The 13,394-nt window shown below is 41.1% G+C and overlaps 1 pseudogene; it reads right to left on the minus strand.

Annotated features, from left to right (window-relative positions):
• Positions 1-1,069: 1,069 nt before the first annotated feature.
• Positions 1,070-2,729, minus strand: LOC115692939 (probable aspartic proteinase GIP2; annotated as a pseudogene).
• Positions 2,730-13,394: the final 10,665 nt, after the last annotated feature.

Genomic DNA, 13,394 nt, shown 5'->3' on the forward strand with positions numbered 1-13,394 from the left:
GGTTCGGGGCGTGACATGAGCTAATTTCAATTTTCATATATTTATCTCAGAACTGTTCTCCGCTTATTCGGCGTGTAGTTTGGTTCATTCCAGCCTCGCTTCACCATCCTAGAACCCTGCTAGGAGCTGCTCCTTTTCCAGACCCTTTGGCCCCGGCACCCACTCCTCGCTCTCGTCGGACCGGGTTGGTACAGGCCCACTAGCTTTCGCATGTTTCGTCCTCGAACCACACATCTACTGTAGGGGGTCCCGCTTTGATACCATATTATGACGTCCTAGATTTAACTTACTTGAGGTATTATCTGCTTTGTCCCGTCTCATACCGAATCTCAAGGTTTTTTCCTTTGGTGTACATGTGGACACTTTCCCAATAAGTTACCCATCCTAGTAGTGCTCCCACCTGAGCACGCTTAACTTTGGAGTTCCAAACTTAAGTATTGCCACTATATCAAAAAGCACATCTGTGAGTTAATTCAAGTTTTCACACACACACACATATATCTCAAAATCACTCTCCCCCTGTTCGGGGTGCAATTCAGTTCATTATTGTCCTTTTCATCATCCTAAAAGCCTGCTAGAAACCGCTTCTAATGTGGGCCCTCTGGTCCTAGCATTCACTCTTCAATTTCGTCAAACCGGGTTCGTTACACTTTTAGTGATGATTAAAATCACTACTAAAACAGTAACTAATTGGTACTGAAAGTAAAATTTCTTGCAGCACAACTACGTGGTGCGAGCTCGCGTCTTTCTCTCCCGGTACTTTGCATTAATGTTCGCAAAACGTGTTAAGGGTCGCCCACTAGGCTGGAGATAAGTTGCACTTTTTGGAGAAATCAATTTAAATTTGGATATCACGTTGATGTGGCATATGTTATATCAAAACAAAACTTTCTCGTTAATCTAAAGGAAGGGCCATTTTTAATCACAATGCAGAACCAAATCCACCTTTTTTTTGGATACTCAAAGATAATCCACTTTAAAATTAACAGAATGAGAAACCGAGCACAAGGATAACGTTAAGCGGTGGAAAACGAGCACGACGATGGTTTATTTTAAAGTTTCCGCATCTTTAAACAGAAGAAGTAAAGTTGAAGTTGGTACAATTGGTTTGCATGAACAAGAGCGAGGAGGTGAACCCCAACCTCCGTTTCACAAGATCGAATTGCAAGAGATTGTCCTCCAATTGATGCCCTCCGATAACCACAGAAGTTCTCGGGTTCAAGCTGCCGTCGACAAACCCCAAGCACAAGACGTCATCGATCCTTCACTTGCACCATCGAATTCGCTCCAAAGATCTTCCAAGACACTCTTATGATGCAACCCCAGACCAATGGTGGGCACGGGCGGTCCGACTCTTGTACTCCCAAGGTTCTTCGAGCTTATGCAGTACTGGAACGGCTTAACACTAGGAACCCAAGTCATGCCCTTAGTTTCTTCCATGAATACTTTGAGGACTGCCGTGAAGATTGACCTCTCCATCACGGTGTACGGATCAAAGGTGCTGATCTTCGTACCCCCCTTGCCTTCTTTGTCGATGTTCAGTAGCGACATGTTTAGTGGAACCGCTCGGCCGTTAATCTTGATGGAGGTGAGACCGATGAAGTAGTTCGTCGAAGGGCTATCCTTGGAGTAAAATCTTCTTGTGCTCTTTGGGTTGTGTATTAGGGGAGTGTACATGAGGGACTTAGAGACCTCTTTGTTGAGTTGGAATTCATATGGTACGTCGCCGAAGATGATGACTCCATTTGATTGCGAGGATGAGCTCAAGCACATGCATGGCGAAGATCCGTTGGAATTTGAAAGCCGAAGCAAACAGCGAAGGGAGGGAAACTAGCGATCTTCCCAGCCCGGCAATCCCCTGAGCAAAACATTGTCAAGTCCGTGTTAGCATGTACCTTAGCCATGATATTAATCAATAGACAATATATAATGCACTTCATTTATTTAATGAAACATTAATGATGTGTGTGTCTATATATAATGTGGTTTTGGAATAAAATGTGATCGACCGTCACGTTTTATGTATGGACCGAATTTATCAAACAATCATTACAACCTTGGGAATCATGTGTGGTCCACACGCGATTGAGATGGTGCAGCCCATCACTATCCAACATATGATTGAGATGGTCCAAATTAGACCGAATCTAGGCGAGTACTTCAACTGTCATACGGCCTATTAACTATAGTGCGTCATACCTTAGCCCCACTAAAGAGGCCTCTGAGAAGCGAAGGAGTACTTGGGGTGCAAGAGAAGAGCAGCCCTGGAACTAAAACCATGGGCCCGGAGCTCCTCCCATCGGTGGATTGAATCGACACGGCATCAGTCGCCAACTCACCGAGGGTGGAGATGCGGGTGAATGGGTTGTAAGAGAGATGGTTGCAAGAGTCGTCGTGGCATCCCGGTACGTGCGGAGGGGGGCATTTCACTACACAAGCCCCAGATTGTGAGATCTTACAGATTTAGAGCCGCATGAGACAGGCCTATAAGAAGAGGAGACATAACCCTTCTCGCACTCCTCCCACATGAAGTTGCCTCCGACATCAATGGTCAGCTCAATGGGCACAAGAGGGGTTCTTTGCTTGATTTGGGTGGTGTATTGTAGTAATGAGGAGTCCTAAGTCACAGGAAGGAGGAGGGCTTTGGGATGAAAGGTTTTGGCTTGAGTTTGTGAGATTGTGAGGAAGAGGAAAAAGGAAAGGAAAAGCAAATTACTAGAAGAAGCCATGGATGCAAAGTGGCTTGCAGGTGGATTTGATGGTTTGGATTGGTGGGTCTTTTATAGGCGCTTGAATATTTTTGGAGCATAACCTTTTGAATCTCATGAATTAGGTCAATTGTAACTGTGGCACGAGTCAAGAAGCAACGTTATGAGTGAGATATATTGGGACTAGAGACCTCATCTTTAGCGGATTTTAAGGCACGGGGAGGACTGACAAAGTGCAATTTGTTTGACTTAACTCTCTCGAATCCGTGTCAATGAGATTTAAAGAAGTCGGTGACAACTAATTTTTTGTCGGTTTGTCCATCATTACTCGAGTTAATGGTGTAATTGTTGAGATTGAAGAAAATGGAGACGATTCCATCGATATTTTGACTTAAGTTTAAGATCAATTTCGTCAAGGGTTATACTATACACAATCACTAAATAAACATCCACAATCATATTTCCTTTGAAACTGCGTAATTTAAATCCAATTTGTCAAGTTTGTGACTGAATTTTTTGCTAAATTGGAGTTTCAATTGAAGCCCAGACATATAAATAGATTGAAGTTGTGTTGAGGCATTACAAGGAACTAACCGTTTAGTCGCACGACTGTCATGCCACTAATGCTCCAAACCATGTCTCTAAAACTTTTACGTTGCGACTAATGGATGCCACATTACACCTGTAGCGAATTGAAATAGTGGCACCAAACTGGATGTCGCTGAATGTTTTAATTTTAGCGGTGTTGACACCTAAAATTTGGCGATCTCATATAGTCATTCGTTGCATAAAAAATTTGGAGTCAGTATCAACCCCTAAACAAAATATTATTAATTCATAATAGGAGCATTTCATAAATTGTATTATGATTTGACTACGGATAATGGTTCAAAGCAAAAGGCATTTGATCTTAATTTAATTACTTGGTCTAAGCCCGTGAGAACATAAAATTCAGCAAAACCCATCGACGACCTTAGTGGCCTAAATTTGCATGTGGAGGGGCACATGGAGTGCTTGATTTGGAAAGATTGCAATATCTGATCAAAATTGGGGGAAATAAAGTTATTATTATTTGGAAATTTAATTATATGGAGATAATTATTTCCTAAGATGTGACCGCTTTGAGCTAAAATACGAAAGTGATATCTTGAGAGAAAGCCTCAATCCATGCTCACATAAACCTAAGGTTTTCTCAAAATTGGGGGGTTTTTGGCAAATATAGGGAAAAGAAGCACAGTTCACATAAAAAAGAAACGCAAGAGAAAAAGCTCTACTTTTTCCACGGTCATTCCCACGCGGCCGAGCTCTGCCGCTCTAACCCCTACCGGCATCGCTTCGAGCTCCTGCCTCAGCCTCGGATGCCTGACGATCCTCCGCTCGTGTCTGCGATTTCCAGTAGTGTCGGTCCTTCACAACACGGTCACGTCTCCTGCAGCATACCCAAGTTCCAGCACCAGTCCTGCTGCCGCACCCAGCATACTCTCTAACGGTTTTCCGGCAATCAACGGGTGCATTACAGACGATTTCAGCGGTTCCGTCGCTACAGCCTCGAGTCTCGACATTCCACTCGCGCCAACAAGCATTCCGTTGGCCTTTCAACGCAACAATCTCCTCGTTGTGCCTGCCAGGTTCTCACCACCCTTGACGTTGCCGTGAACCTTGTCGCTGATTGTCATTCAAGTCGAGATATCGATTTAGGTAGTTTCCTAAACTATGCTCGATTAAAATATTTAACTACCTAATTTGAAATTATATGATTCTAACTCAATTTGATTTGATTTGTTCGACGTTATAGAATAAACAATCTTCTTGTTACAGTCGTTTCATATATATGCATGATTATTGGGGATTTGATCTATGGGACTAAAGATTGGACCCTCAATTAAATTTGTTTCCTTATGTTTGCTTTTAGAATTGCATATAGGCTGCATTCAAAATAATTTAATGGCATACATGTCACTTAGATTTCTAGTTCATTTAATGCATGTTAAGTTAGAATTCATATAGTCATATAATTTAAATGAAATCCTGTTTATCATAAAAGAAAACCCAAAAAAAATTGATTGACATTACATTTAGAAATCTTGTTTAGGTCATGCATACATTGTTAACGTTTTGCAGAACACTTAATGTATATAACATAATGGAGCTTTACTTTTGCTTTGCTTAATGTATTGAGGTTTTTGCCATTTTTCTAGCAATTTATTTATTGCTTTGATTGTTGAGTGTTAAATTTTTGTTTATGCACTCGCATGATCACCCATTACATATTAGTTGCTTATGATTAAAATTGATAAAGACTGTTTGCAAAAATATTTTCGAAATAAAGATAAAAGGTACCGAAAAGGCATTGAATTTGTCAAGGTAATCCAGTCCACCTATCCATGAAATCTCTGGTTCAGAGATGTAAGATGATCTCCTACATTTTACTTGGTTTATAATTGACTCGTAATAGACTAATGGCGACTCCAAAATGAATAGAATTACATGTCAGATGATTTAATTACAACCCTAAAGTTGCAATTGATATGAGTTTGAGAAAGTTTGCGCTAAGCGACAATACCATCTCTTTAATAAGTAACAGTTCATGCCTGCCTAGATAGCTTTATATCACACATGTATTTAGAATAAACAAAAGGGAAAAAGCCATAAAAAAAACCCCAAGCTATGCTCACTGTGACACATTTACCCTAAATATTTTTTGTGACATAAAAAATCCCAAACTATGCCCACCGTGACATATTTACTCTAAACTTTTTCTTGTGATATAAAAAACCCCAAACTTGTACCTATGTGACACATTTATCCTCCATCAATGATCAGTTAGATGATTTTTTAGCCAAAAAAAATGTAATTTTTATTTCACTAAAGTCACGCGGATGCCATGTCTACACTGTTTACTTTTTAGCATCCATGTAGGCAGATTTTGATTGAACTTTTATAGAGAGTAAATATGTTATACAGGTACAAGTTTTGGATTTTTGGTATCATAGAAAAAAAATTTATGATAAATATGTCACATTGAGCATAATATAGGATTTTTGCTGGCTTTTGCCCTAAACAAAATTATTTGTTGCCTTACGTCTCCTTTGGCCACCCTAAGGCGACAGAAGGCAATTCAAATGCGACAAAATTGAGAAACATTTCGTTGCCTTATGTCACTTTTTTTTTTTTTCAGAAAATAGGCTATTGCAATGACCATTTTTTTTTGCTTTAGGGTGTAGCCCATCACGTTCTCGGACACCTCCTCTTTTGGTGGAGCTGTGAATCTGTCTTTGTGGAGGGATCGGCCCTTAATGTCGATGATGAACTTCCAGCACACAGTTGCATCATCTTCTCCTATAAATGGAAAATCAAATAAAAAATGTCATTAGGACTTCATATAAAAATCATTTAGCTATAGGATTAATTAGTAATGTAAAGTTTATGTCGCATATTGCATGTCATCTAAAGAGTCGCATATTTTTAGGACTAAATTTTACTAAGCATTCCACATAGATAGCTTTAGTTAATAATTGCCGCTCATACATTATTCATGTTGCATATAGTTTACATATTATCAATGAAAAATACTAAAAAATGTATGAGCATTGCATCAGTAAATCATTATCTTTCTGATAAATTAAAGTCATTAGGTCATGTTTAGTGTCTTAGGATTTAATTCCTCATTTTTATAAAGAAAAAACATCAAAAGATAGCCTTTCACATATTTTGAATAATAGGATTAATCCATGTTAGTTCTATCTCATGTCATAGCATTCATGCCATATTAGTATTGAATTTAGGTTGTATTTAATTTATTATAGCATAGTATGCATGCCATTAGGATTTTCTAATATTTCATTAATGCATGTTAGGTTAGAACGCATATAATTATAGCATTTAAATTGAGTTATGTGTATCTCATAAACAAGAAAATCCAAAAAGAACTATTTGTCTTCGAATTTTATGATTACGTCATGCATTACTAATCTATCATCATCACTATGAAGTAAAAAGAAAAGAAAGTAAGGAATATTAGTCTAACATGCATATTAGATTTACATGATATCAATTTGTTGTCCTTACATAATTACATTTAGAAGCCATATCTAGGACATGCATATATCATATAGTTGTTGTTTGCTTCCTAGTCAAAATTTACAAAATTCCTGTTTCATTGGATGATAATGAGGCTTCGCTTTTATTTACTTAGCGTATCTGGGTTCTTTAAATTTTTCGCAATTAATTTTTCGCTTTGATTATTAAGTGTTTTTTTATTGCTTGTGCACTCACATGGTCACCCATCACCTATTAGTGGTTTAGGATTAAAATTGACAAAAATTGCATGCAAAACATTTTCAAAATAAGGTGAAAAGGTAAGGGTTTTAGAGTAGTCTAGCGTAATCAAGTCCCCATATATATGAATCTCTGGCTACTATAAGTAAAATATACTCCGCATTTTACTTGAGTGTCTAATCAATCCATAACCGATTAGTGGAAGCTCCAAAAGGTATAGAAATTGCATGTTAGATTAAAACCACAAGTTACGATTGGTATGGGCTTATTAAAGTCCGTTGCTAGGCACGCCACGCCGCCATTTTTAAATGAGTAATTGCTCGCTCTCACCTAATAATATATTAGTGTTCTCTTAGTGGTTCACCACGAGACAACACCCAAAAACGACCTTTGATAATAATAGACAAATGAAAACCTTAGTTGATAATAGTAAAGCTTGGTGAATGGAGTCATGGATGAGCTGAACAGTCGAAAACTTGAAGAGAATCAACAATTTCTCCAATAAAGTTATCAATAGCGTACATCAGTTATCGACAAGAACCTTCACTGGGGATGAAATCATTGACATCGACATGTAACTGCTTAGTAATGATATTTTCGGATATATAACTTTTTGTAGATAAGTGTTGCTAAATAATAGGAAATTGTGTAACTTGATGAATTTAGAGAAAAGAATTGTGATAATTCTCATTTCGCTTTATACCACGATTACAAAGCTATTTATAGGATTATTTTAAGTATAGACTGGGAAAAAACAGATTTGAAAAATACAGCTATAATCCCTCAAATTAAGGGATACTAAGAAATCATTTCCTAACTAAATATTTACAGCTATTTCCTAATAATCTAAACCTAGGATTGAATATTCCTAATAATCAAGTCCTATAAATCTGGATAATTCAACATTGCCCCTTAAGTTGAGGAATAGATGTCTTCCATTCCTATTCCATTCCCAGCTTGGAAATTATTTCATGAAAGAACCCACCATTAAGTTCTTTGGTTAGTACATCTGCCAGTTTATTTCCATAAGGTATGTAGGACATGCAGATCAACCTCTCTTCTAACTTTTCTTTGATGAAATGTCTGTCAATTTCAATGTGCTTTGTCCTATCATATTGTTCGGGGTTATGGACAATGTTAATTGCTGATTTATTGTCACAATACAGCTTCATAGGACCCTCCCATTCAATTTTCAAATCTTCTAGGATGATTTTGAGCCATAATAGCTCACAGATGCTGTGACATTCATGATTTTGGTCATGATAAATGGTTATGGAACTAGTGTGCCGATAGTGGGGGGAATCATCCTTAGACCAAACAAGGAATGGTCATGGATCGATCGACCCGATTGGAAGGGTGACCAAGGGATCAGTGATGGCATGATTGATGGATCAGCCCTAGAATGATCGAGGGATCGGCAGTGAACCAATTCACTGATCACACAAGTGACCCGAGCTATTTGGCCATGGACATTCGACCATAAGGGTTGGTCATTGGACAGTCACGAATCACCGTGGATCGATGGACGATCATGGATCGATCCCGTGCGGTCCTATTTCGACCGCGGGTAGTTTTGCATGGTCATGTACTGGCCGCAGACGGTTATGGATCGATCCATGTGATCGTGTGTCGATCACGGAATGATTGATCTCATACAATTACATGACAACCGAGAGTCAGTCACGGATCAATCATACTTGGCCGTGGACCGGTCATGAACTGGCCATAGGCCACTTGAAGACTCTAGAACATTAGTCATTAATGCAAGGGGTGAATCACCCTCTTAGGTGGCCAAGAAGAGATTTGGTAATCATTGCCATGAGATTTGACTTGGAGAAGAAGCAAGTAATTCATGGCTTAAGTGGCCTTGTGAATATTTGGTAATGATGGCCTAAGATTTGGCTTGGAGAAGAAGTAATTCATGGGTTAGGTGGCCTTATGAAGATTTGATAATGATGGCCTAAGATTTGGCTTGGAGAAGAAGCAAGTGATTCATGGCTTAAGTGTACCATTTGGAATGGCACACATTGGCTTCCATCATTCCCCTAAATACTTAGGCATGCCACCTCCTCCTTATAGACATGTAACCTATCCTTACTAGACTTGCCACTCATCCAATAACCTTGCCATCTCATCCTTATAGGCATGCCACTTCAAGAAAACCTATTGGACTATTTGGACAAGTAATGATGGGGATGGAGTCTATAAATCGAAGCACCCCCTTTTTCATTTCCACTCTTTGGCTTATTCTCTCACTTTTCACCTCCTCGCGCATCCACCTCCTCAGCTGGCCATTCCTTGGCAAAACATCTTTAGTTCATCAAAAGTAAGTGAAATTACTAACCCTTGGCTAGGACTATATGCTACGTTGTCGATTTAATTGTGTACTCACCCATAAAAGCCATGAACGTGTTATGAAGATCTTTGCTATGGTTTGCTCATGTTGCATGCTTGAGTGCGTTCATGTCCTGAGACAAGGTCAAGGTTTGCTCTGCATGGAATCAACGTTAAGGCAAGATAACTAAGCTGCAAGACCTTGGTCGGCATTGAGGTGTGCCGGTTCCAAGTTTTGTTTGGTGCAGGAATTGGTGTTAGCCATTCGGTTCAAGCCATGAATCAAGGATTATTCCCGGCATACCATATAGTGAGGGTTATGACACACACACACCCGTATGAACATGCTTTCGGGCTTTATTTGCATTAGCTAATAAACAAAGATAAGAATCCAGCTTGCGTGAATGCTTGTTGTGTGGTCACATAAAGGAAATAGCCGTCGTCAATGGATTTTGGTGACGTTGCCCGGTAGATTCCGAATGATCAGCTTAAAGTTGGAAGCCTCTAAAAGTATGGGATGCCTAGTGAATTCTGGATGCCCAGCTTGAAGCTGGAAGCCCATAAAAGTATGGGAAGCCCCTGAGAGTATAGGATGCCTGGTGGATTCTGGATGCCCAGCCTAAGGTTGAAAGCCCCTGAAAGTATGGGAAAAACCGTGTGAGACGGTTAATGAACCCTTAATGCATGTTGATGTGTGCTGTTAAGTTTATAGATAAGCCGAAGGTAAATCATGCCTTGATGGCAAGCCGAAATTGATTACATGCATTTAGTCGAGGAACAACAATAGTATTGCTATTGATCTGCCATCGATGCTGTTGTGCGAGTTGTCACGCCTTGAACCCCCATCGAGCTTGCGACATCCCCTGCTCCGGTCGAATGGTTGCGACGTCCCAGGACGCGTCGCCGACCCAACCCAAACATCAGAGCCACATGCGGAAGCGGATATAAAAACCCCCGGACAAAAAGATGACGATAACGGGGTAGAACAATAGAACAGACAAACAACAATAACAGCATTTCATACAATACTACTGCACCAAATATACAAACATTATATTACAAACATATACAGCAAACCAGCATCCGAAATCACCGTCATAACAAAATATCAGGGTCTGGTTAACTTAACTTCACTACTGGTTAAACTAGTCTGAACAACCCCTATAATACCCTAGGAAAAACCTAGGGCTCATCCTCCTTTCTTCATGCTCCTACTTCGCCTGGTTCGATCCTCCGGAAGACTTCTTAGGCATCGCCTGCAACTTCACTGGGCAACCTGGGCGGCTCCTCAAAACTCCAAAAAGAGGAGGCGGGCCTCCTGGGTCTAAGGCTGGGGGTCTGAAAGTGGCGGTTATACAACCGTGAGACGAATCTCAATAAGTGTACAACCCCAAACCCCATACAGGCATTCACGTACCGCCAGACGAAAATATGCATAACACACAACCCATCAACCAAACTAACAATCACACGCGACCCTACCTGGAATTCTTCATGCACGTCTCTGCACGTTAGTCAACCACACAGCCAGTATGCCACAGAAATACATCACAGCCGCGCGCGTGCCACAATTATAGAGCAAAACCCACTTGGGCACGTCCCATACCATGCCTAGCAGTTTTTTACCTCATAATCGAGCATCACACCACGCGATACAAACACACTCGCACACCAACTCACACCACGCGTCACTTTCTCAAACCTCGCACCTCAAGCCAATTCCCGCTCATTCTCAATTCTTCCACCACTACCGCGCCCGCGTAAAACGCATCAGGCCAACGGTCTTCTGACCTCGTCAGGCATAAACACCCCGTCAGGCCGGGCATCGTCACCTCGTCAGGGACGACATCGTCCCGCGTAAACGAACACGCCTCAGGACGGAATCCTACACACACTTTCCTTCTACCGCGCCCGCGTAAAACGCATCAGGCCAACGGTCTTCTAACCACGTCAGGCATCGTCACCTCGTCAGGGACGGCATCGTCCCGCGTAAACAAACACGCCTTAGGACGGACCTTACCCCGCGTAAACGAACACGCCTCAAGGTATCACTTTTCCCATCAATCCTACATTCCCGTACCTTCGTTCCACACTCTCCACACGTACCACACGGCCACACATACACACGGTCACACACACAAATTCACATCTCGCACACACTTTTCACAATTACCCATCCTCATCACGCGAACACCACACAAACACCTAAGCTTGGCACGCGAACTCAATGCACAATCATGCCACCACACCTCACAGCCACACAATCACACATACGAGCTCATTCAAGCATCAAACTACCCGTCAAAATGCCACGATAACACCGAATAATTCTCGAGAGAGAGAAAAACTGAGAATATGTAAAATCGGGTCCAAACTGGGCAGTTGCGCAGTGACAGAAATCCATTTGAAATAAATAGTAAACCAACTCCAAAAATTATGAAATTTGAATATGTTGTACAAAACATCTCAATGAACATTTTCCGTGTAGAACTAGAAACCCAGTTCAAACCGTAAACACCTCGTTTTGACACTCAAAGTCGGACAAAATCCGATTCGCTCGGACAGCCCCTCAGGCCATCAAAATACAACTCATTCAGTATCCAAATCATTTTGGAAAGCCTTGAAATTTTTATATGTTATAGCCACAAATGTCCCCAACGATTTTTGTGAAGGAAGTATTTTGAAAATAGTCCTGGAAAAATTTATAAAAATTCGAACAGACCAAAAGGTGGAGTGAACAGTAAATCGGGCAGTTTTGTTTCGGTCCAAAGATGGACTTCCGAATGGCCTCAAATGATTTCCAAAAATTCCCAAATTAAAGTATGTTATACTTAAAGATGTTGGAAACAACTTTCATGAAGAACACTTCCTCAAATTCGGGCCACACAAGTCACAGTAAAAATATCAAAATATGGCGACGCAGCAGCAGCCTAGCCGGAAATCAGTCAACACGCACCACCGAGCAAACCAGCCACTAAATTCACCCTAAACCGAGCCCTAAACCAGTCTAACAATACCCGAGGTCCTAGGCAACATTTGGGGAGTTCACTTACTTTGAAAAGGCGGACAAACGGGCTGGACAAACGGCTGGAACAGCCGGCCCAGCAGCTCCGGCGATAGCGAGCTCACGATCGGCGAAGGGAGAATCGGCAAAGAAGAGAAATTGTGGAGAGAGAGGGGAAGGGGAGTTCTGGTTGGGGGAGTGGCCGAATGAGGAGGTGAAAAGGAGAGAGAGAGAGAGAGAGAGAGAGAGTCAATATTGCTAAAAAAAGTGGGCTGGGCGGGGACACGTGTCGCCGATCCGGGAGATTTGACTAAAACGCACTTAATCCAACGGTCTTGGTTGATCTTATCCAAATAATTGAGGGGCATTTTGGTCTTTGGCCCCAATAATTGAGCTGAATTATCCAAATAATTATCCCCAAAATTTTCCCAAAATTCGGAACTGAAAATGGCCCAGGGGCAAAATGGTCATTTTTCCGGTCCCGATGCGAAATTTCAATTTTTGTCCAAATCAACTCTAAATATGTGTGGCCAAAATAATATGGCGTCGGAATAGTGAAAATAGCTTCTTAAGCCCTCGAAAATCGACTGCAAAGTCCTGGGAATAAAAAAATATTATTTTTCACTTCCGAGCCAAAATTCCAATTTTTGACCGTAATGACTCTAAATATGCATGGCCACCCAAAAATGGCATCGGCCTCGAAAAATAACCTCATACGGCCTCAGAATCAACATCGGGGTCCCGAGGCGCAAAATCGTAATTTTTCCGGTCCTGAACCGAAATCCATTTTTTTGCAGAAATGGTTGGCCCCAAGGTTGGCCAAGCCAAAAATGTCATCAGCCGCTCAAAATTGTCACTTTCAAAATTCTCGATTCCCGGGCCCAAATTCCAAGAAATTACTAAAATCGAACAATTGCGACTTTAGCTTATCTCTGGCTAACGGGTGGCTTATTGGGATTACGCGCTCTTGACCCGTGACCGACACTAAGTCAAATCACGTTTAAGTTCACTCTACCCGGGACGACCTCGGTTGTCATATAATTGCGAGGGTCTGTCGCTAGTTCCCTTCG

The sequence above is a fragment of the Syzygium oleosum genome, unplaced genomic scaffold (genome assembly GCF_021117445.2).
Source record: "Syzygium oleosum isolate NSW1041296 unplaced genomic scaffold, Sole_v2.1 Sole_v2.17, whole genome shotgun sequence".
Classification (NCBI taxonomy): domain Eukaryota; kingdom Viridiplantae; phylum Streptophyta; class Magnoliopsida; order Myrtales; family Myrtaceae; genus Syzygium; species Syzygium oleosum.